The sequence below is a fragment of the Apium graveolens genome, chromosome 3, assembly GCF_009905375.1.
Source record: "Apium graveolens cultivar Ventura chromosome 3, ASM990537v1, whole genome shotgun sequence".
Taxonomy (NCBI): domain Eukaryota; kingdom Viridiplantae; phylum Streptophyta; class Magnoliopsida; order Apiales; family Apiaceae; genus Apium; species Apium graveolens.
Genome location: NC_133649.1, coordinates 37,431,185 through 37,452,870, shown reverse-complemented (window position 1 = coordinate 37,452,870; position 21,686 = coordinate 37,431,185). Strand labels below are relative to the sequence as shown.

General features: G+C 35.0%; 1 non-coding gene across 1 annotated transcript; it reads right to left on the bottom strand.

Annotated features, from left to right (window-relative positions):
• Window positions 1-21,169: 21,169 nt before the first annotated feature.
• On the bottom strand, window positions 21,170-21,276 carry LOC141716089 (small nucleolar RNA R71). Its single transcript, XR_012572818.1, has one exon. It is a non-coding gene; the product is annotated as a small nucleolar RNA R71 (small nucleolar RNA).
• Window positions 21,277-21,686: the final 410 nt, after the last annotated feature.

Below are 21,686 nucleotides of genomic sequence, written 5' to 3'. Positions count from 1 at the left end.
CTTTTATTCACACCTTCCTTTCCATTCCTATTTTTCCTAGCTTCCTTTACCTTGTTTATACTGGTAATCTCTTTCAACTTATGTTTAAGCTGCTTCTTTGTCATTAAGCCTATGTTAACTTCAGTTGGTTTATCCTGTTCTAATTTGTTAGAAGTTGACTCTGCTATCACTTCTGTCTCAATATCTTTCATCTTTTCAGAATCAGACTTTACAGTTTTAGCTACAAATTTAACAGGATTTACCTTTGGCTTAGTAGTCTGTTTAACAATAATTGGCTTAACTTGTTCAGTTCCTTTTTCACTTTTCTCATCTCCATAACCTAAGCCCTCTTTCCAGTTCCCACTACTGAGTATATCCTGAGTTGCTCTGCCAGAGTTAGTCCAAGTCCTGATAATCTCTCTCTCCTTTTCTAACTCAGTTTTTAGAGATTTATTCATTTTTAGCACTTCATCTCTCACATAGAAAGCATCATCTCTATCCTTCTGAGTTTGATGGAACATAAATAACTCTTTTTCTAAATAATCATTCCTCTTTTTAAAAGCAAGATTTTCAGAAGTAAATCTTTCACATGTTAAAGTTTGATCTTTATAGCTAATAAACATGGTTTTAAGATATAATCTCAACTCAATAATATCATTAGTATGAAAGGCATAAGTTGTTTGAGGTACCTTTAACTCAGCAGCATCAGAACTGCTATCAACATTTGCCATCAAGGCATAGTTTTCCTTATCTTCAGAATCTGAGGAGTCTGTCCAGCTTTTCTTCTTTATGACAAGAGCCTTGCCTTTTTCACTCTTTCCTTTCTTGCAGTCAGGAGATATGTGGCCTTTCTCACCAAAGTTGTAGCATTTGACATTTCAGTAATCTCCTCTATCAGACTTTCCTCCTTTGCCTTCAGATTTTCTGAGGCCCTTCTTGTCAGAACTTCTACCTTTCCTTGAAAACTTCTTTCCCCTTCTGAATTTCCTGTAGGCTATCTTTGTGATACCTTTCACCATAAGAGCACACAACTTCATAATCTCTTCATCAGAATCTCCTTCAGATAGACTTTCAGTTTCTGAATCATCATCATCAGAACTTGACGATTCTGAATCAGACTTTATGAAGAGAGCCTTTCCTTTTCCTTTCTTTGAGACAACCACTTTGGGGGATTCCTCATTAGCATTAAGAGCAACTGTTCTTGACTTTCTCCCATGTCTCTTGCTTCTTTGATCCATCTCAAGTTCATAAGTCTTGAGCATTCCATAAATTTCATCAAGAGTAGTTTCATCAAGAGCATAGTTATCTCTTATAATAGTAGCTTTCAAATCCCAGCTTTCAGGAAGGGCTAAAAGGAATTTTAGATTTGAATCTTCAATGTCATATTCCTTGTCCACCAATGATAGATCATTCAAGAGTTTGACCAACCTGTCATATAAGTCAGTTAATGACTCATCACTTTTTGAGTCAAAGTGCTCATACTCTTGAGTGAGTATAGTCCTCATGTTTTTCTTGATTGCATCAGTTCCCTGACACCTTGTCTCCAAAGCATCCCATATCTCCTTTGTAGTCTTGCATTGTATTACCCTATTTGACATGACATTATCAATGGCACTATGCAACAAATGCCTTACCTTTGCATCCTTGACAATAGATGAGATATCTTCAACCGTGTATTCACTTTTCTCCTTTGGTATGGTCTTTGCTGGCTGATCTGCAACTGCAGCAGAGAGCTTGGTTGGCTTATGCGGTCCTTCATTAATTCTGTCAAGGTATTCTGGATCTGTAGCTTCCAAAAACATAGCCATTTTCACTTTCCAGATGGGATACTCATACGGTCTCAGAATGGGAACCCTGATTGTCTCATATCGACTGTGGGTTTGAGTCTTTGGAGTCTTTTCAGTTTTGGCGGACTTGGTTAGATTTTCTGCTTCGTCAGACATGATTGTTTTGGATCTTTACTCTATGTGTGTTAATAGATAGGCTCTAATACCACTTGTTAGGTCACACAATACTGTAGAAGGGGGTTGAATACAGTGTAGAATACAATCAAATCGATTTAAAGCACAAGTAATAGAAAACATATGTATTTGATATAATAAACTCTGTTACAATGGAACTGTTCTCTCTCAGTGATGAACAAATATCACGAGAGCTGCTAGGTTACAATTGTATGATCTTCTCGATGATCGTAACTCTTATAGAGTAAACCTATGTATGTGTTTATATAGACACAGAGTTACAAGATAACTTCTAGTTGATATGGAATATAATTCTGTCTCCTAAAATATATCAACCAGATATCTTATAATTCTTCTAGTCCTCGAACTCTTTCCTTGCATATCTTCTTCTTGTATTAGTCTCTATCTTCTTTCCTGTAAATCAGCTTCCTTCCTTAACTGTAAGTCCTCCAGTACTTAAGTTCTGATATCCATCTTCTGATATTATCTTCTGATAATCTAAGTTCTGATATCCTTAAGTTTTGACTTCCAGTAACTCCTGATTCCAGTAAGAACATATATTTCCTGTTTATTAAGATCTGAGAACTAAACATGAAACATATTAGACATGACATCTCAAATATATTCAACAATATCCTAGACTGATTTGTAGCAGCTGTGTATTATATAAACACAGTTTAGGTCTTCACATAGTGATTAACTTGAGCATTGTATGATCAAGCAGCTCTCAAGAACATCAGTGTTTCTTGAGAGAGTTTGTAACAGTTTTTTATCAGAAATATAAAGAACTGTTATATTTTTATACTTGTTCGAAACATATATACAATTATATCCAACCCCCCTTAAACAATTATATCATTACTGGGCAACATTTGGTATCAGAGCAAACTGATAAATTTATAATCAGAAGCGATCTAAACATGTCTCTGAACAAGTATGAAAGTGTTAAAATCCACATTCTGAAAAAGGCTGAATATCCTACATGGAAGGTGAAGATGCTCATGCACCTGGAGGCTACAGATCCAGACTATCTCGACGTAATCAATGATGGACCCTACATGCCAACAAAACTGGTTCCTGCAACTCCTACTGTTGTTGAACACTATCAGTTGAAGGAGAAGAGTGAGTGGACACCAGAAGAGAAAGTAGCTGTGCTGAAAGATGCAAAGGTAAGAAACATTTTGCATAACAGTCTTGATTCTGTGATGTCAAACAGGGTTATAGCCTGCAAGAATGCCAAGGAAATCTGGGATGCTCTTGAAACTCAATGTCAAGGAACCATGGCCATCAAGAAGAACAGAAGGGTTGTTCTAATTCAAAAATATGAACATTCTGAGGCCAAACCTGATGAAAGCCTCACCGACATCTATGATAGGTTTCTCACCCTTCTCAACAATCTATCCTTGGTGGGAAAAGTGTATGATCAGGAGGATTCAAACACGAAGTTTCTTAAAGCCTTGAATGAGGAATGGGAGACTCAGACTTTAATCATACGACATCAATATGATTTGGAAATAATCACCCTGGATGAAGTCTATGGCATGCTGAGAACTCATGATCTGGAAGTTCATCAAAGAAAAAAGAGGAAGAACAACCAGGGAAAATCAGTTGCTTTGAAAGTGAATGATAAAGCTTCAAAAGAAAGGTCTGTTGAAACTGCAAGGAAAAAGAACAATCTGCCAGAATTAGATACTGATGATTCATCATCAAATCCTGATGATGATACTGATTCTGAAACTGATGAGAATATGACAAATTCTGATGTCATGCAAATGGCTGCATTGCTAGTTAAGGGCTTCAAGAGGATACATTTCAGGAAGTCTCAGAAGAATAGAAGCTTTAGGAAAAAGTTCACTGGAGGAGAAAGGAAGTCATCTGGAAGAAGAGAAGGGAAGGACTCTAAAGCTGGAAAAGTCGACAGGTCGAAAATCAAGTGCTACAACTATGATGAACCTGGTCACTTTGCTACAGAGTGTAAAAAGATAAAGCATGACAAAAGGAAGAACAAAGCCTTGATTACATCAAGAAAGGATTGGATGGAGTCCACTGATTCTGAAAATGAAGAAACATGCTATGCACTGATGGCTAGCTTTGATGCTCCTGCTTCCTCTCATTCTAAGGTATCAACTTCTTTCTTCTCTTTTGATACTGAAGATATATCTGAACTGAAATCTATTCTTAAGTCTCTACATGGAAATTTTAAAAATAAGACTTTGGAGAACAATAGGCTGTTATCTGAAAATGTAATCTTAAAGTCTAGGAATGATTATTTGGAGTCTGACTTAGTAAATCAGATTGAAGTGCAGAAAGAATGTGAGAAAGTTAAACATACTGTAAAGATACTAGAAGCTAAGTATAGTATGTTGGAGAATTAATTAGAGAATGAGAGAAAAACCCTTAAAGCGTGGACTAATTCAGGCAAAAAGGTTCATGATATGATCTCTAAGAAAAATTTGAAAGAATTTCTTGGTTATGTAGATGAAATTAAGGATGTTGACACTGAAAATAAAACTATCCTTAAGACTCCTATAAAGTTTATCTCTTCAGAAGCTGATGAACCCAAATCTACCTTTGAAAAGGGTTCAACATCAACATCCCAAGGAAAGTTAGTAAGAGATAAATCTCAAAGAAAGGAAAACAAGAAAATCATTAAGACTTTTAAGAAAGAAAAGAATATAGGACTTTTGTCTAAAAGATAATTGAAAAAGAAATTATATGAGGTTACTCACAAACCTCAAGTTAAAAGTCCTAAAAGGAACATAAATGGTAAGCAAGGTATTTCTAAGGATTCTAATTATAAGTTTGTTCCCAATGCTCGTAGAAAAATTGTTAGATATATTTGATAATGCCATGTGTAATATGATTTGTGTTTAGTTTTCAGATCTTACCTAACATGACAAATCAGTACTTAACTGGAAATCAACACTTATACTAAAGACAGAACTTAAGATATCAGAACTTAAGTTATCAGAACTTAAGTGATCAGAAGATATTTATCAGGAGATAATATCAGGACTTAAGATGACTTTCAGATAAGGCAGGCGACTAATTGAAAGGAAAGAAGATTGAGACTAAGACAAAAAGAATTATGCATGAAGAAGGAATTCTATGAAGAATAGAATACTTGGAAGAAAAGATAACTAGTTGATATATTTTAGGAAGCAGAATTATATTCCATATCAATTAAAATTTATCTTGTAACTGTTTAGTATATAAACATATGCATAGGGTTTACACTATAAGTGTTATCATTATCGAAGTTATTATTCTTTGTAACCCTAGCAGCTCTCGTGATAATTTGTTCATCACTGAGAGAGGACAGTTCCATATTGTAACAGAGTTTATTGTGTTGAATAAAATCTGTTTTCTGTTACTTGAGTTCTTATATCCGATTTGATTGTGCTAAACACTGTACTAACCCCCTTCTACAGTGTGTGTGACCTAACAAAAACTTTTTTTAACGGTGGTGATACTAATCATCTTGCTATTGATTGCAAGAGGAGTAAGAAAATGAAAACTGCTATTCCTGAGTCTGATGTTAGGGGTAGATCAGTATTTTATAAACCACAAAATCCTTATTTTCATTGTGGTAGTAGTTGGCATTCAATTTACACCTGTAGTTTCTATCATAAGTTATATCACAACTATTATGAACCTTTGCCTAAATTCAATAAAACTGCTTATGTTATTAATTCTTCCAGTTCTACTAAATCTACTTCTGATAAGACAAATCCTGATAAAGGAAAAACTGTCAGAAGTATTTCTGAATCACAAAGGCTTAAGTTGTCCAAAAAGAGGGCCCAATAAGTGTGGGTCCTTAAAAATCCTTCTAATTAATTGCTCTTCTGACTGCAGGGTAACAGGAAAAACACTATTGTCTTGGATAGTGGATGTTCAGGACATATAACTGGAAAAAATCCATACTGTTCGATTTTGAGAAGAAGGCTGGCCCAGATGTATCTTATGGAGATGGAAATGTAGGACACCCTCTAGGATATGGCAACTTGATAATTGGAAAGGTAGCAATATAGAATGTAGCTCTGGTGGAAGGACTGAAGCATAATCTTCTAACCATCAGTCAAATCACTTACAGAGGTTATCATGTTGTGTTCTATGACTCTCACTGTGAAGTGGTTTATAACAAGTCAAAGAAGAGTGTCTTGATGGGATATAAACATGGCAATATATATGAAGCAAGGCTACATGAAAGTCTTGAGCAGGAAGCTACTTGCCTTATATCTAAGGCATCAGTAGATGAGAGCTGGAATTGGCATATGAAGCTCTCACATCTCAATTTCAATTCAATCAATGAACTTGCCAAGAAGGAGCTAGTAAGAGGATTACCAAATATGCTTTACTCATCTAATGGTCTTTGTGATGCTTGTCAAAAGTCTAAGCAAAGAAGAGTATCTTTTAAAAGCAAAACAGAATTCTCTATTACTGAGCCATATCATATGTTGTACTTGGATCTCTTTGGACTAGTAAACATAATGTCCATCAACAAGAAAAGTTACACACTTGTCATTGTTCATGATTTCACTAGATACACTTGGGTTTATTTTCTACACAGAAAGGATGAAACTCCAGAAATTCTTCTGGATCATATAAGAAAAATTGAGAATGGATCCACCCACAAAATGAAAATTCTGAGAAGTGATAATGGCACTGAGTTCAAGAACTCAAAATGGAGGAATTCTGCAAGTACAAAGGCATACAACAACAATTCTCAGATATGAAGAATAGAATACTTGGAAGAAAAGATAACTAGTTGATATATTTTAGGAAGCAGAATTATATTCCATATCAATTAGAATTTATCTTGTAACTGTTTAGTATATAAACACATGCATAGGGTTTAAACTATAAGTGTTATCATTATCGAAGTTATTATTCTTTGTAACCCTAGCAGCTCTCGTGATAATTTGTTCATCACTGAGAGAGGACAGTTCCATATTGTAACAGAGTTTATTGAGTTTGAATAAAATCTATTTTCTGTTACTTGAGTTCTTATATCCGATTTGATTGTGCTAAACACTGTATTCAACCCCCTTCTACAGTGTGTGTGAACTAACAAGTGTTATCAGAGCAGATCTGGTAACACACATACAGTTTAAGATCCAAAAACAATCATGTCTGAAAAAGAAACTCCAACCAAGCCCACCAAAACTGAAGAACCTCCAAAAACCATAACCCATAGTCGATATGAGACTATAAGAGTTCCCATGTTGAAACCTTCTGAGTATTCCATATGGAAAAAGTAAAGATGGCTATGTTTCTGGAAGCTACAGATCCAGAATATCTCGACAGGATTAATGAAGGACCACATATGCCAACCAAACTCTCTGTGGAAGTTGCAGGTCAGCCAGCAAAGTCTGTAGCAAAGGAGAAAAGTGATTACACTGCTGAAGATATCTCATCGATTGCAAAGGATGCAAAGGTAAGACACTTGCTGTATAGTGCCATTGATAATGTCATGTCAAACAGGGTAATTCAATGCAAGACTGCAAAAGAGATATGGGATGCTTTGGAAACAAGGTGTCAGGGAACTGATTCAATCAAGAAGAACAGGAAGACTATACTCACTCAAGAATATGAGCACTTTGACTCAAAGCCTGATGAGTCATTAACTGATTTATATGACAGATTTGTCAAACTCTTAAATGAATTGTCACTAGTTAACAAAGAGTATGATATTGAAGATTCAAATCTTAAATTCCTGTTAGCTCTTCCTGAAAGATGGGATTTGAAGGCCACAATAATAAGAGACAACAATAATCTTGATCAAACAACTCTTGATGAAATTTATGGGATGCTCAAGACTCATGAACTTGAGATGGAACAAAGAAGCAAAAGGAATGGAAGAAAGTCAAGGACAGTTGCTTTTGTGGCTGAGGAGGAAAGTCCCAAAGTTGCTGCCTCAAAGAAAGGCAAGGGAAAAGCTCTCATCACAAAGTCTGATACAGAGTCATTAAATTCTGATAGTGATGATGACTCAGAAACTGAAAGTATACCTAAGATAGACCCTGATGAAGAGATGATGAAGCTGTGTGCTCTTATGATGAAAGGAATTACAAAGATTGCATATAGGAAATTCAGGAGAGGAAATAAGTTTTCCAGGAAAGGTACAAGTTCTGATAAGAAAGGTTTCAGAAAATATGAAGGCAAAGGAGGAAAGTCTGACAGAGGAGATTACTCAAATGTTAAATGCTACAACTATGGTGAGAAAAGCCATATATCTCCTGATTGCAGAAAAGGGAAGAGTGATAAAGGCAAGGCTCTTGTCACAAAGAAGAAAAGCTGGTCAGATGCTTCAGATTCTGAGGATGAGGAAAACTATGCCTTGATGGCAAATGCTGATAGCAGTTCTGATATTGCTGACTTAAAGGTACCTCAAACTACTTATGCCTTTCATACTGATGATATTACTGAGTTGAGAAGATATCTTAAAACCATGTTCATTAGTTATAAAGATCAAACTTTAATATGTGAAAGATTAACTTCTGAAAATCTTGCTTATAAAAAGAGGAATGATAATTTAGAAAAAGAGTTAGTCATGTTCCATCAAACTCAGAAAGATAGAGATGATGCCTTTTATGTTAGGGATGAAGTGCTAAAAATGAATGAATCTCTAAAAACTGAGTTAGAAAAGGAAAAAGAGATTATCAGGACTTGGACTAACTCTGGTAAAGCAACTTAGGATATTCTTAGTAGTGGAAACTGGAAAGAGGGCTTAGGTTATGGAGATGATAAGAACAGTAAAAGGACTGTAGAAACTGAGCCTATAGTTGTTAAACAAAAACCAAAGGTAAATCCTGTTAAGTTTGTAACTGCAAAGTTTGATATTGAGAAATCAGGAGTTAAGGAGAAAGTAACTTCTGACAAACCTAAACAGGATAAGCCAACTGAATTTAACATAGGCTTAATGACTAAGAAGCAGCTTAAGCATAAGCTGAAAGATGTTAAGAATGTAAACAAGTTAAATCCACCTAGTAAAAATAGGAATGGAAAGGAAGGTGTGAACAAAAGTAACAATTATAAGCCTGCTCCTAATGCTCCTAGAAAAACATGTCATAACTGTGGAAATTCTAAACATCTGACTTCTTTTTGCAGGAAGAATAAGAATATAAACTCCTTACCCTCTAAGTCAGGAGTTAAGAGTCAGTCTGTTAGATATAAGCCACAAAATCCTTTTTTTTATTGTGGTAGTTTATGGCATTCCATTTATACTAGTAAGGAATATCATAGTTTGTACTATGATTATTATCAAATAAAACCTTCTGTAAAGAAAGTTAGCATTATTCCTTCTAGTGTAAGTTCTAATGCAAAGTCTGATATTGCAAATTCTGATAAGAAAACTGTTAACATAAAATATGATGCTAAATCCGCTGCAAATGTTAACAAACTTAAAAAGGCCAAAGGATCCAAGCAAGTCTGGGTCCTTAAAACTAATCATTATTGGTGTTTGTGATTGCAGGGCAATAGTAATAATATCCTAGTTCTGGACAGTGGATGTTCAGGACATATGACTGGAAATAAAGCCCTACTATCAGACTTTGTAGAGAAAGCTGGCCCAGGTGTTTCTCATGGAGATGGCAATATTGGAAAAACTCTGGGATATGGCAATATCAATCTTGGGAATGTCATCATAAAAAAAGCAGCTCTGGTCTCAGGACTTAAACACAATCTGCTGAGTGCAAAGTTGTTCTGAAAGGATACAGGCATGGTAACATTTATGAAGCCAGGCTCTCAACAAGTACCGATGGTTCTGCAATCTGTTTGTTAAGTAGAGAATAAATTGAAGAAAGCTGGGATTGGCACAAGAAACTCTCTCATTTAAATTTTAACAATATAAATGAACTAGTCAAGAAAGATCTTGTGAGAGGACTGCTAAAATCAGTATTTGCTCCTGATGGCCTTTGTGATTCATGTCAGAAGGCAAAACAAAGAAAATCTTCATTCAAGAGCAAGACTGAATCATCAATTCTTGAGCCTTATCACCTACTACATGTTGATCTATTTGGTCCAATTAATGTCATGTCTATTGCAAAGAAGAAATATGCTATGGTCATAGTGGATGAGTTCACCAGATACACATGGGTGTATTTCTTGCATACAAAAAGTGAAATTACATCAATCTTGATTGATCATGTCAAGCAACTGGATAAATTGGTCAAAGATTCTGTGAAGATCATAAGAAATGATAATGGCACTGAGTTCAAGAATTTGATCATGGAAGAGTTCTGCAAAGACAATGGAATAAAGCTGGAATTTTCTGCTCCTGGAACTCCACAGCAAAATGGAGTTGTTGAAAGAAAGAATAGAACTCTTATTGAAGCTGCACGAACTATGCTTGATAAAGCAAAGTTTCCCACCTACTTTTGGGCTGAAGCTGTGCAGACTGCTTGTTTTACTCAGAATTCAACACTTATCAAAAATCATTGAAAAACACCATATGAGATGGTGAAGAAAAAGAAGCCAAATCTGAAGTATTTTCATGTATTTGGATGCAAGTGTTTTGTTCTTAAGACTCAACCCGAGCAGCTATCCAAATTTGATCAAAACGCTGATGAAGGAATTTTTGTTGGATATCCACTTTCTACAAAAGCCTTCAGAGTCTATAATTTAAGAACAAGGGTTGTCATGGAATCTATCAAGGTCTCTTTTATTCATAAGAATATTACTAGACTTGAAGATTTCAATGATCATGATCAGATGAGATTTGAAAATAAATTTTTAAATCTGATTCTGAAACTCCTGACAGTCTAAATCCTGATACTGCAAACTCTGATGGATTAAACTCTGATGTTATTGAATCTGTGGTGACTATGCCTCAGGAAGATGCACCTGTGCAGGGGGAACATATTGAAGATACAACCACATCTCAAGAAGCAACATAATCTACATCAGGCTCATCAAGTTCTGATTCGTAAAGTTCTGATGGGCCAAGTTCTGATAATTCTGGAAACTCATGTTCTGATATTTCTGGAAACTCAAATTCTGAAGGATCCAAATCAGAGAGCACAATTTCAGGGGGAGCATCAGAAAATGTTGATGGAGACATCATGGATCATGGGGGAGCATCCAGTTCTAGAGAGAACCTTCCATCTGCAAGGAAGTGGACTAAAGTACATACACCTGACTTAATTATTGGAAATCCTGATGCAGGTGTCAGAACTACAACAGCTACATCAAATGAATGTCTCTATCATTCTTTTCTTTCTCAGACTAAACCAAAGAAAGTGGAAGAAGCTCTTCAAGATGCTGATTGGGTGCAAGCAATACAAGAAGAGTTAAATGAATCTGAAAGAAATAAAGTCTGGACCCTAGTGCTAAGACCAAAGAACAGGTCTGTTGTTGATACAAAGTGGGTGTTCAGAAACAAAACTGACAGTGATGGCATAATTACAAGGAACAAAGCAAGGCTTGTTGTAAAAGGATACTCTCAACAGGAGGGAATTGATTATGATGAAACATTTGCACCAGTTGCTAGATTGGAAGCCATAAGGATATTTTTGTCTTATGCTGCTCACAAGAAGTTTAAAATCTTTCAAATGGATGTGAAAAGTGCTTTTCTCAATGGAGAATTGGAAGAAGCGGTATATGTTGAACAACCTCCAGGCTTTGTAGATCCCAAATTTCCCAATCATGTCTACAGGCTTGATAAAGCACTTTATGGCCTTAAACAAGCTCCAAGAGCATGGTATGAGATTTTAGCTCAGTTTCTTCTGGAAAGTGGATTTAACAAAGGGACTATTGACAAAACATTGTTCTACCTCAACCATGGAAAGGACTTACTTTTGGTGCAAATATATGTTGATGATATCATTTTTGGTTCTACAAATGACAGAGTTTGTAGGAAGTTTGCCAAGCTGATGTAGTCAAGATATCAAATGAGTATGATGGGAGAACTTAACTATTTTCTGGGCCTTCAAGTCAAGCAGAATGAAGAAGGAACTTTTATTTTTCAATCTAAGTACACCAAAAATTTGTTGAAGAAATTTGGAATGCAGGATTGTTCAAGTGCATCAACTCTTATGGCCACTGCAACTAAGTTGGATAAGGATACTGGTAAATCAGTAGATATTACTGATTACAGAGGTATGATTGGCTCTCTACTCTATCTAACTGCATGTAGACCTGATATCATGTATGATACCTGTCTTTGTGCAAGATTTCAAGCAGATCCAAGAGAACCTCACTTAACAGTTGTGAAAAGAATTTTCAAGTACCTTAAGGGTACAGCTGATCTGGGATTGTGGTATCCTAAAGAATCAGATTTTAAGCTAATAGGTTACTCAGATGCAGATTTTGCAGAATGCAAAATTGACAGGAAAAGCACAAGTGGAAGCTGCCAATTTTTGGAGGCAGATTGGTTTCATGGTTTAGCAAGAAATAGAAGTCAATTTCCACATCAACTGCAGAAGCAGAATACATTGCTGCAGGAAGCTGTTCTGCACAGATTCTTTGGATGAAGAATCAGTTACTGGATTATGGGTCAGAATTTTCTAAAATCCCTATTTACTGTGATAATCAAAGTGCTATTGCTATGACAGGTAATCCAGTTCAACACTCAATAACAAAGCACATCAGCACTAGGTACCACTTCATAAGGGAACGTGTGGATGAAGGTACAGTGGAATTGCATTTTGTTCCCACAGATCAACAACTAGAAGATATCTTCACAAAACCATTGTGTGAAGCTACTTTTACAAGATTGGTAAATGAACTTGGAATGGTTTCAGGTTCTTTCTCTAAATCTGCTTAGTTTATGTTCTGATACATCAAACTTTATGATCAGTATTTACAGATATTACTATCTTTGTGTATTCTGTGCTTAAATTAAAATTTGCTTAAGTGCTGATTGTTATCTGATGTGAATTTCTAAACTCTGATCGTGATATGAATGTTTTTGTGACTATTCAATCCAATAAGGATAATTGTGCTAGATGCTGACCTAGTAGTCTCTAATATACTAAAGATCTCATGTTTGAAGTAATTGTTTATGTGGAAATCTTTTAACACAAGCAAATTCTAATATTGAGCTTTGTTAAGTTTACTTTGTGTATCTTATTACTAAGTCAAAAACTAGAATAATGCTTCTTATCTGTTAAGTTCTGATGTTAGTAAATCTGATGGATGTACAAAGTGCTGATAAGCCTCACTTATCAAAAGAAAAAGAAAAAAAATAAAAATCAGGTACTCCTTTGAGATCTAGAGTAAAAATGTGGAAGGGAAGACCCAAGTGCATTGCTGGTATTAAGTAATATGCATTAGAAAAGCAAAATAAAAAATTTTCTTGGTGACTTTTCACACTCTATGATTACTGGAGAAATATTCTGATAATAGCATACATTCTGATAAGCAGTCGTGACTTAGTTACACTGAGAAGCCACTATAAAATAGAATTTCAAAAGATGCATAAAATGAGCACAAAACAGTTGAGGTGGACTCATGCATGAACTCATTCTAAAGTAGACTTCAGAATAATGACAGATTTTGAGTAAAATTCTTAGTTATGCCTTATTTCTAAGATGTACTAAAGTGAATCAGACTTTACTCTTTGTCTGATATTTAGCTTAATGCACACACTTTCACTCCATATGAATAATGAAAATTACTATGGTGATATATGTTATTTTAGATGAACAACCTATGTGTCAGATTGCATATATTCTGAGGACAAGTTCTGATGGAAGTTCTGATGAAACCATAACAGTATTTGTGTGAAGAATTACAGGAATATAAATTCATTTTTCGAGCCATATTCTGATGACTTTTAAATCCTGATAATAATCAAGTTCTGATGCTGATGTGGCGGTATTTATTTACTTGGTTTATTTTTGGTCATTATTTGAACGATAATATTTTTACAGAATATTGGTTAATGTGAGATAAAACAGTCGTAATCATTATAGGTTAGTGGTTAGCGTGTATGTCTTGAAAAACTGCATGCGCACAGTAATTATTATTATATCTCTTGCCCATTAACTCTGGCTTTAGATCTTTTACTGATTGTTATTATTACACATCAGTCTAGGGAGACGAGGGGTCATTATTTTTACTTGTAATGTTTAACCAGTCCTCGCGTCCCTTGGTATTGTATTGGTTATTTAAACCAACCATTCATTCGAGCCAAAACATCTTTCCTTTTCTCACAAACTCACTCTCTTTTTATTTATATCATCAAAAATGGTCTGTTTCAATATGTTCCTGAACTATGAAACCTTTAACATCGAGTTGAGTTGTGATGAATGGCAACAGGAGTGGCATGTCACCGCCATTCCTGACGAGCTTTGGAACTCAGTTCCACAAGAGGTTCACACAGAACTCTTGTTCTTATCAATGGAGTATCACCTCCATCTTGATAGGTTGGAAGAGGAAAGGAGAGAAGCTCTCCGTCAGCAAGAACGGATCATCCGTCTTGCAGTGCTCTTCATCAGCAGCAGAAGGAGTTAGTCGATTAGGGCTTCTTAGCCTAGGACTAAGGCTGTTGATGTTAGAAATCGTAGAATAGGACTATCTTGTAATTTTTGCATGTAATTGCTAAATTTCATCAAATGTAATCATCTGATATATCAATGAAATTTTCTTTAATTGCAAGATTTGTTCTTTGTTTCTCAAATTATGTGACTGTGCATGTTTACTTGCAATTTATTAATCTTTACTTCATCGACTTTTAATTTTATCTTGTGATGAATGTTTTGATTAAATTCTGTTGATTTGAGGAAACAACTGAGGAACGGGTTCCCATATCAGAACCTGTTGTTGTAGAAGTTGAGAAGGTTTCTTCTCAGAAAGATACTGTAACTGGGAGTTCTAAGCCCCTCAAAAGGCTTAGAAATTTAAATTCTGATGATAAAGCTCCTACAGTGTCTCCATCTTTGAAGAAATTAAAGAAACAAAGAGCTCACAGGGACATAGTTGAGTCAGATTCAGATGTAGTAGAAGCAGCTAAGGAAGGGGATTTGGAATCTCTGATCTCAATAGAACCAATTGTTATTGAATCACTTCCTTCTGCACAACATGAAACTGCTCAAGACAAAATTCCTACACCTCTTATGTCACCTATAGTTGATCCAGTACATACTGAAGAACCAGGTACAAGTGCTGAAATTGATATTCATAACTTGATTGTGCCTGAGGTTTTGTACTTGGAAGCTCCATCAATTCAACTCACTCCACCAACAATATCAATTTTGGATGTTGATCAGAACTTGGCTGTAGATCAGAATTTAGAGGATGATGTTGAAGCCTCTATAGCCTCTCATACTGCTGTTTTATCCGAGGATGCTGATACTACAGGATCTACAAGTTCTGATGCTGCCAATGAAGAAACTACTGGTGAAGCTGCTGCTAATTTAGATGCTGATGCAGCTGGTCCATCAAGAAATGCACCTCAACAAACAATTACTAAAGCTGATTTAGTTAAGAAGTTTGTTATAGGGGAAGCACCAGTACCTTGGAGTGAAACTCCTAGAGGAAAGGAGTGGACTAAGTAATGGAACACAGTTAGTTTTGTTCCTTCTGAAAAGATTCTTGCTGAGCATCTGGCAAAAGCTGATGAAATGCTGATAAATGATGATTTCAAGGCACAACTGAAAGTTACTGCATTGAGTAATAGGCACCTTCAGGGTCAACACTCAACAACTCATGCCAAGGTGAATAAAATTTAAGAAACTTTGATCCTGCAAGATATGAATGTGAAACTTGAAAAGAACAGATTTTTCAAGCCAGCCTTTGACAGAATTGCCTACATTGAGAAAACTCAGGAGAAGCAACAAAGTCAAATTGAAGAAATTCTGAAGAATCAAGCTTCTCACCAAAATTAACTCAATGAGAACCAATCCTCAGTGGAATTGCTTGTCTCTCTTATTTTACCTGCTGATGCCAAAAAGGGGGAGAAAGTGATTAAGTCCAAATGCAAATCTAGTCAGACACTGAAAGGAAAGGATGATGGAAATAATGACCAGGGAAACTCTAACAAGGGTAGAGGTCAAGGTCAAGGCAAAGGATTTTCATCAAGTAAAGCTAGAATTACAAGTCAAGGAACAAGTTCTGATACTGGGAGAAGAATAAGTTCTGATACTGGTAAAAGGATAAGTTCTGGTGAACATCTGGAACTTGATGAAGAAATTTCAAAGCAGTTATTTCTTAAAGAAAATCAAGGAATGGACTTTGAGAGTCTAAAGGAAGAAGAAGCTAGACTCAAAGCAGAAGGTGTCAAGACAAAATCTAAAGCTTCTGTTGTTGAAAAGAAATTTCCAAAACCTAAGGGTACTCTGATAAAGGAAAGAACAAGTTCTGAGGCAACCAAAACCAAATCACAAGTGGAAATTGATCCAAGGTCCAAGGGCAAAGAAAAAGTTGATGAACCTGTAAAGGTTTATATGCCAGTCATGGATGAAGAAATAATTGATGAAGAAGAAGATGTTAATCTTAATCTGATGCAAAAGAAGATTTTTCAAACAACCTCTGACATAGCTCATGTTGTTCAGAGTCAAGATGTAGTAAGTTCTGATATGACAGTGAAGCAAGTAATCTCTGACATAGCTCAAGTTGGCTCGATATCAGAAGATAACGAAAAGGAAACCTCTGACATTGCTCATGCTAAACCTTCAAAGATACTCCTACCAGGATTCACCAAAGCTAAACAGGCTCAACCTCTGAAGACTGTAATAAGTGGTTTTGAAGCAAGAGTTATTACAGGAAAGGAAGCAAGAGATAAATCTGGGTTGGGTAGTTCTGATGAAAGAAGAGTACATAACACTACCAATGATCCAACTTCCTTAAGTGAAACAGGTGTTGGAGTAACTCCTGAAAGATTGAATCGACTTGAATCTGTACAAATGGTTTACCATACCTTTTTGAAAGAACAAATCTTGTTATATTTTATGACAGATGGAAGGGTATACCAGATTAAGCAGAATGATATACCACTGAAGTATTTTGAGGAACCAGAACATGTTCTATTCCTACTTCAAGTGAAAGACAGATTAACAGATAGTGCTGCAGGATATTTAAAGTCTCAAATTCAAAGACAGAAGAAGCTTTATTCTGTAAAGTCTGACAGCACATACTGTCCCAAGTACAGATATCACAAAGGTGATATTGTCGAACTTAAGCCTAACTCTGCTAAGATTATAACTACTTTTCTGGATTATAAGGCTGTGGAATTCAATCTAGAGTCTGACAAGGCATATCTGATTAGACTAGATTAGGAGATAAGAAAATCTAAGATAAATGATCTCAGAGCAGCTATTTTTCAAACTGGTGAAGATACGGCTGAATTGACAAAAGCTAAAAGGAGGATGGTCAATGAACTTGAATATGCTGAGAGATGTTTGTTGTAGAACTATCTCTGAACAACTCCTGATATCAAAGAGATCAGAAATTGAAGCCAAGTCAAAGACCTACAACTGCTTAAATTCTGAAGTGTTTATAGACTGAAGCTGTTATTAGAAGTTAAAGATGGTAAAGCTGAAAGGACTGTAAGTTGTAGTTATCTACTCAAATTCTCATGCATTTGTACTTAATGTTTTTGACATCATCAAATATCTATTGAACTTGTATATTATGCTAATTTACAAGTTGGGGGAGATTGTTAGATATATTTGATAATGTCATGTGTAATATGATTTATATTTAGTTTTCAGATCTTACCTAACAGGACAAATCAGTACTTAACTGGAAATCAGCACTTATACTGAAGACAGAACTTAAGATATCAGAACTTAAGTTATCAGAACTTAAGTGATCAGAAGATATTTATCAGGAGATAATATCAGGACTTATGATGACTTTCAGATAAGGCAGGCGGCTGATTGAATGGAAAGAAGATCGAGACTAAGATAGAGAGAATTATGCATGAAGAAGGAATTCTATGAAGAATAGAATACTTGAAAGAAAAGATAACTAGTTGATATATTTTAGGAAGCAGAATTATATTCCATATCCGTTAGAATTTATCTTGTAACTGTTTAGTATATAAACACATGCATAGGTGATAATCTCATATTTTTACATGATTTCATACCTATTTATTGCTTGCTTTCATATTTAAATAAATTAATTTGTTGCATTCTCATCATTTTGTAGATATTTGGAAAAATGAGAAATGTGAAGAAAAAAAAGGAGAAAAGGGCAAAAATGGAAGAAATATAATTTCACCAAGCAACTTAAAGAAAAAGCCAAAAGAAAGAGTTGGTGGAAATCAAGGGTCAAGATCAACAAAACACACCCCTCACTTGGATGGCCAAGATTCACCCAACTCTACCCTAAACCCTACTTTTTAGCTATAAATACCCCTCATTCTCCCTTGTATTCACCACCTTAGCTTTATCTCAGTCTACCTTGAATTTAGTAGTTTTACCTCTTTTTAATTTCTAGATATAGTTTACTTTCTATTGTAGTAGCTCATAATTTTTGTAAGCACTCTTTTATATATCAATTCAAGCTTTCATCTTTTTTTTTTACATCTTGTTCTTCAATTTATATTTTGGCTATGAAATCTTTTACTAACTACAAGAAAATGAATATTGCTTGTGGATTGAAAGGAGCCCTTTAAATATAGTTTTATTTTTGGTTTAATGTACTAGATTTAATTTGAAATTTTCCGGCTAGATCTACATTTTCCGGCACCTCTTTATTGACTTCGGAAGCTTACTCCAACACAAGCTCGATTTGTGTTTGAGGGTTTTATTTCTGTTGTAATTTTGATTCTAAGTTAATATTTCTGTCACTATTTTGTTCCATATCAGCTCATGGTAATTTAGTTTTCCTTTCTAACAAAGTCATTCCGGCTCAAACTTGTTTTGGGCTGGTGTTCTTTTTCTTTCCCTATATCCCGGTCATCACATCTGTTGTCGCCTGAAGACTTATTATGTTTTTATTATTAATTCTTATTGCTTATAGTTTGGGTCATGTCACTGTGCTCATTGTTTGATTCATTTTTATGTTAAATTATTACTCTCTTTTCATTGTTTTTCATTCCTTTTTCTTCCAAAAATTAAATATCTAGTAATATAAATAAATTTAACAATAGTTATCATTGCCATGTTTTTATGCTTCTGTCCATGTTTTTACTCAACAATTAGTTAGCTTTAATTTATCGTTTTTTAGTTTAGCATGACATTTATAGTTCATTTAATTTTCATTATCATTAGATTAATGTCTTGTTTTACTACAATAGAAATGGGTAAGGTCTGTTTGTTTCTTTTCTAAGTCTTGCTAGCCTACATGTTATTAATATAGTACTAGTGTTAGTTAGTGTTAATTAAGTATGTCATTAATATTAGCTTAATACTTTAATGGTAATAAATTAAAGATAATTAAATTCTCCATTGGTAAGTGTAGTTACGTAGTTTTTTGTTGTTGTTGATTTTGTTTTGCTGGCCCCAAACCCAAATTCATTCTCGGCCCATTTACATCCTTGGCCCGTTTAATGTTTTGGATCAAACTACCTTCCATGCGTAAACTTGTAGTTTATCACTATTAGCTAAAATTAATTCATCTCATCATTATTTGCATTATTAGTTAATTAATCATTAATCACTCATTTATTAGATGTATTTAGTTCTAGCCTCAATATTTTACTCTTTAATTAACATCGTATGCTCATATTAATTTATAGTTAAATTTTTTTTTGGTTAAAATAAATCCTCTCTCTCAAAATTAATTGTTCTAGCTCGCCTAAATTAAAATTAAGTAATTGCGAAAAATATTTAGTCTCTGCGGAACGAATCTAAATTATTAAAACGATGGATTGTGCGCTTGCAAATTTAAATGTTTATTCTTGGCACATCAAGTTTTTGGCGCCGCTGCCGGGGACTATAATTATTTTTTTGCGCCTTAATTTTTAATTTTTCGAATTAGTTGTACTTGTTCTCTTTGTTTATATTTTTTTTAGAAAATTGAAGATTTGGAAAGCTCGTTGGAACTCCGAAAATTGTCGAGACTCGAAGGAATTTTTGGAAGCTTGCTTGGGTAACCCGTATCTCTCTATTTTCGTATTTTTCACTAGTAAAAAAAATCACAAAAAAATGAAAATTCAAAAAAAAAAATAAAAAAAATTAGTTAGTTAAATACATAATTGTTGCATCATGCATTTGTTCACCTAGGAGCACATCATCTTAGATTTTATTTTCTTATTTTTAATTTTTCATACCTTATAAATTATGGTGATTGTTGGAGGACCCAAGGTACGTTAAATTTCTTCTTTTCTTTAGTTAGGACACGTAGTTTAAAGCATCCATAATTATTTATCGCTTTTATATCTCGTTGTGTGTTGCATCATTTAAATAAACTTTAAGGGCAAAACCACATCACAAGTTAAGGGGAGGAATTTCATCACTCTTTCTTTGGCCCACAACCATTAAATCCATCATTTTGCATACCATAGCCTTTTTAATAAAATTAAGTAGACATTAGCCCCCAGGACTTCGCGCTCAACTAGGAAGAAAACCTGAAACGGTCAAATCTCTAAGTATTCATTCTTTGGTGTCTAGGCTAGCAAAAGCTTACCTGGCCATTTAAATTTGGTGACTAGGCTGGTGTTTAGCCTCTTGGCAATGCTTGCACCTACCTGGCCAATTAGAAAGAATACTTTTATTTTTGTGAATTTTAGTAATATCTTTTTGTTAGGAGCAAGTCTAGAATTTTTAGGGAACCCTAGATTTAGAATTTTTCTTTCGATTTTTCACCCTTTCTTTTGCGTGTTTTAAATTCTTGCACTTATTTGCTACTTGATTTATATCCTGTTTATGCGTACTACGTGGATTAGAGATAATTCATCTAGGTTAGTGAGACCAATTGAGCGTACTTCCTCATCGGAATCCGAACCCATAGAAATTCTTGAACCCGTAGTAAACATGGCAGTTTCTCTTAAGGATCGTTGTTACCCCGCCCGTTCGGCCCAACCTTCTTGTATTACTCTCCCACCGGTTAATGGTAATAATTTTGAAATTAAAGGTCATCACATTAGCATGTTACCTAAATTTACCGGGAGTGAAGGTGAGGATCCGTATCTTTTTATTCATGAATTCGAGGAGGTTTGTGCCTTACAAAAACTCCAACAATTAACCGAGGATTCCATTAGACTTAGACTAATCAATTTCGCTCTTAAAGAAAATGCTAAAAAATGGTTATATAGCCTACCGGTTAATTCTATTTCAACTTGGGAGGGATTCATAGTCATTTTTCTAAAAAAATATTTTCCAAATCATAAGACTACGAGACTTACAAATGAGATTAATCAATTTCATCAAAAGGAAAACGAGTCTTTTTGGAAATATTTTGATAGATTTAAAAATCTTTTGTCCCAATGTCCCCACCACGGAATAAAAAAGTGGAGACTTTGTAAGATTGTTTACGAGGCCTTAGATAGTTCTACAACCGCGTTGTTAGAGTCTATGTGTCAAGGCAAATTCATGGAAAAAGACGAGGATCAGGGTTGGGAATTTTTCGAGGAACTAGCAGAAAAGACCATGTTGTGGGAGTCTACTAGGGAGCCAAATAGGGAGCCTAGTAAGCACAATGAAACACTCGGTTCATTTGCTAACAAAGGCTTGCATTTAGTGGGTAATTCCATAGCAACCGAAGCGAAGTTAGCTACTCTTACTAGAAGATTAGAAGCTTTAGAAACCACTAATGCCCCCTCCCAAGCGTCTATGTGTGCGAACTATAACTCTCATAGTCATGGACCTCAAAACTTTCAAGAGTTTGAGCAAGTGAATGCTATGTTTCAACCTA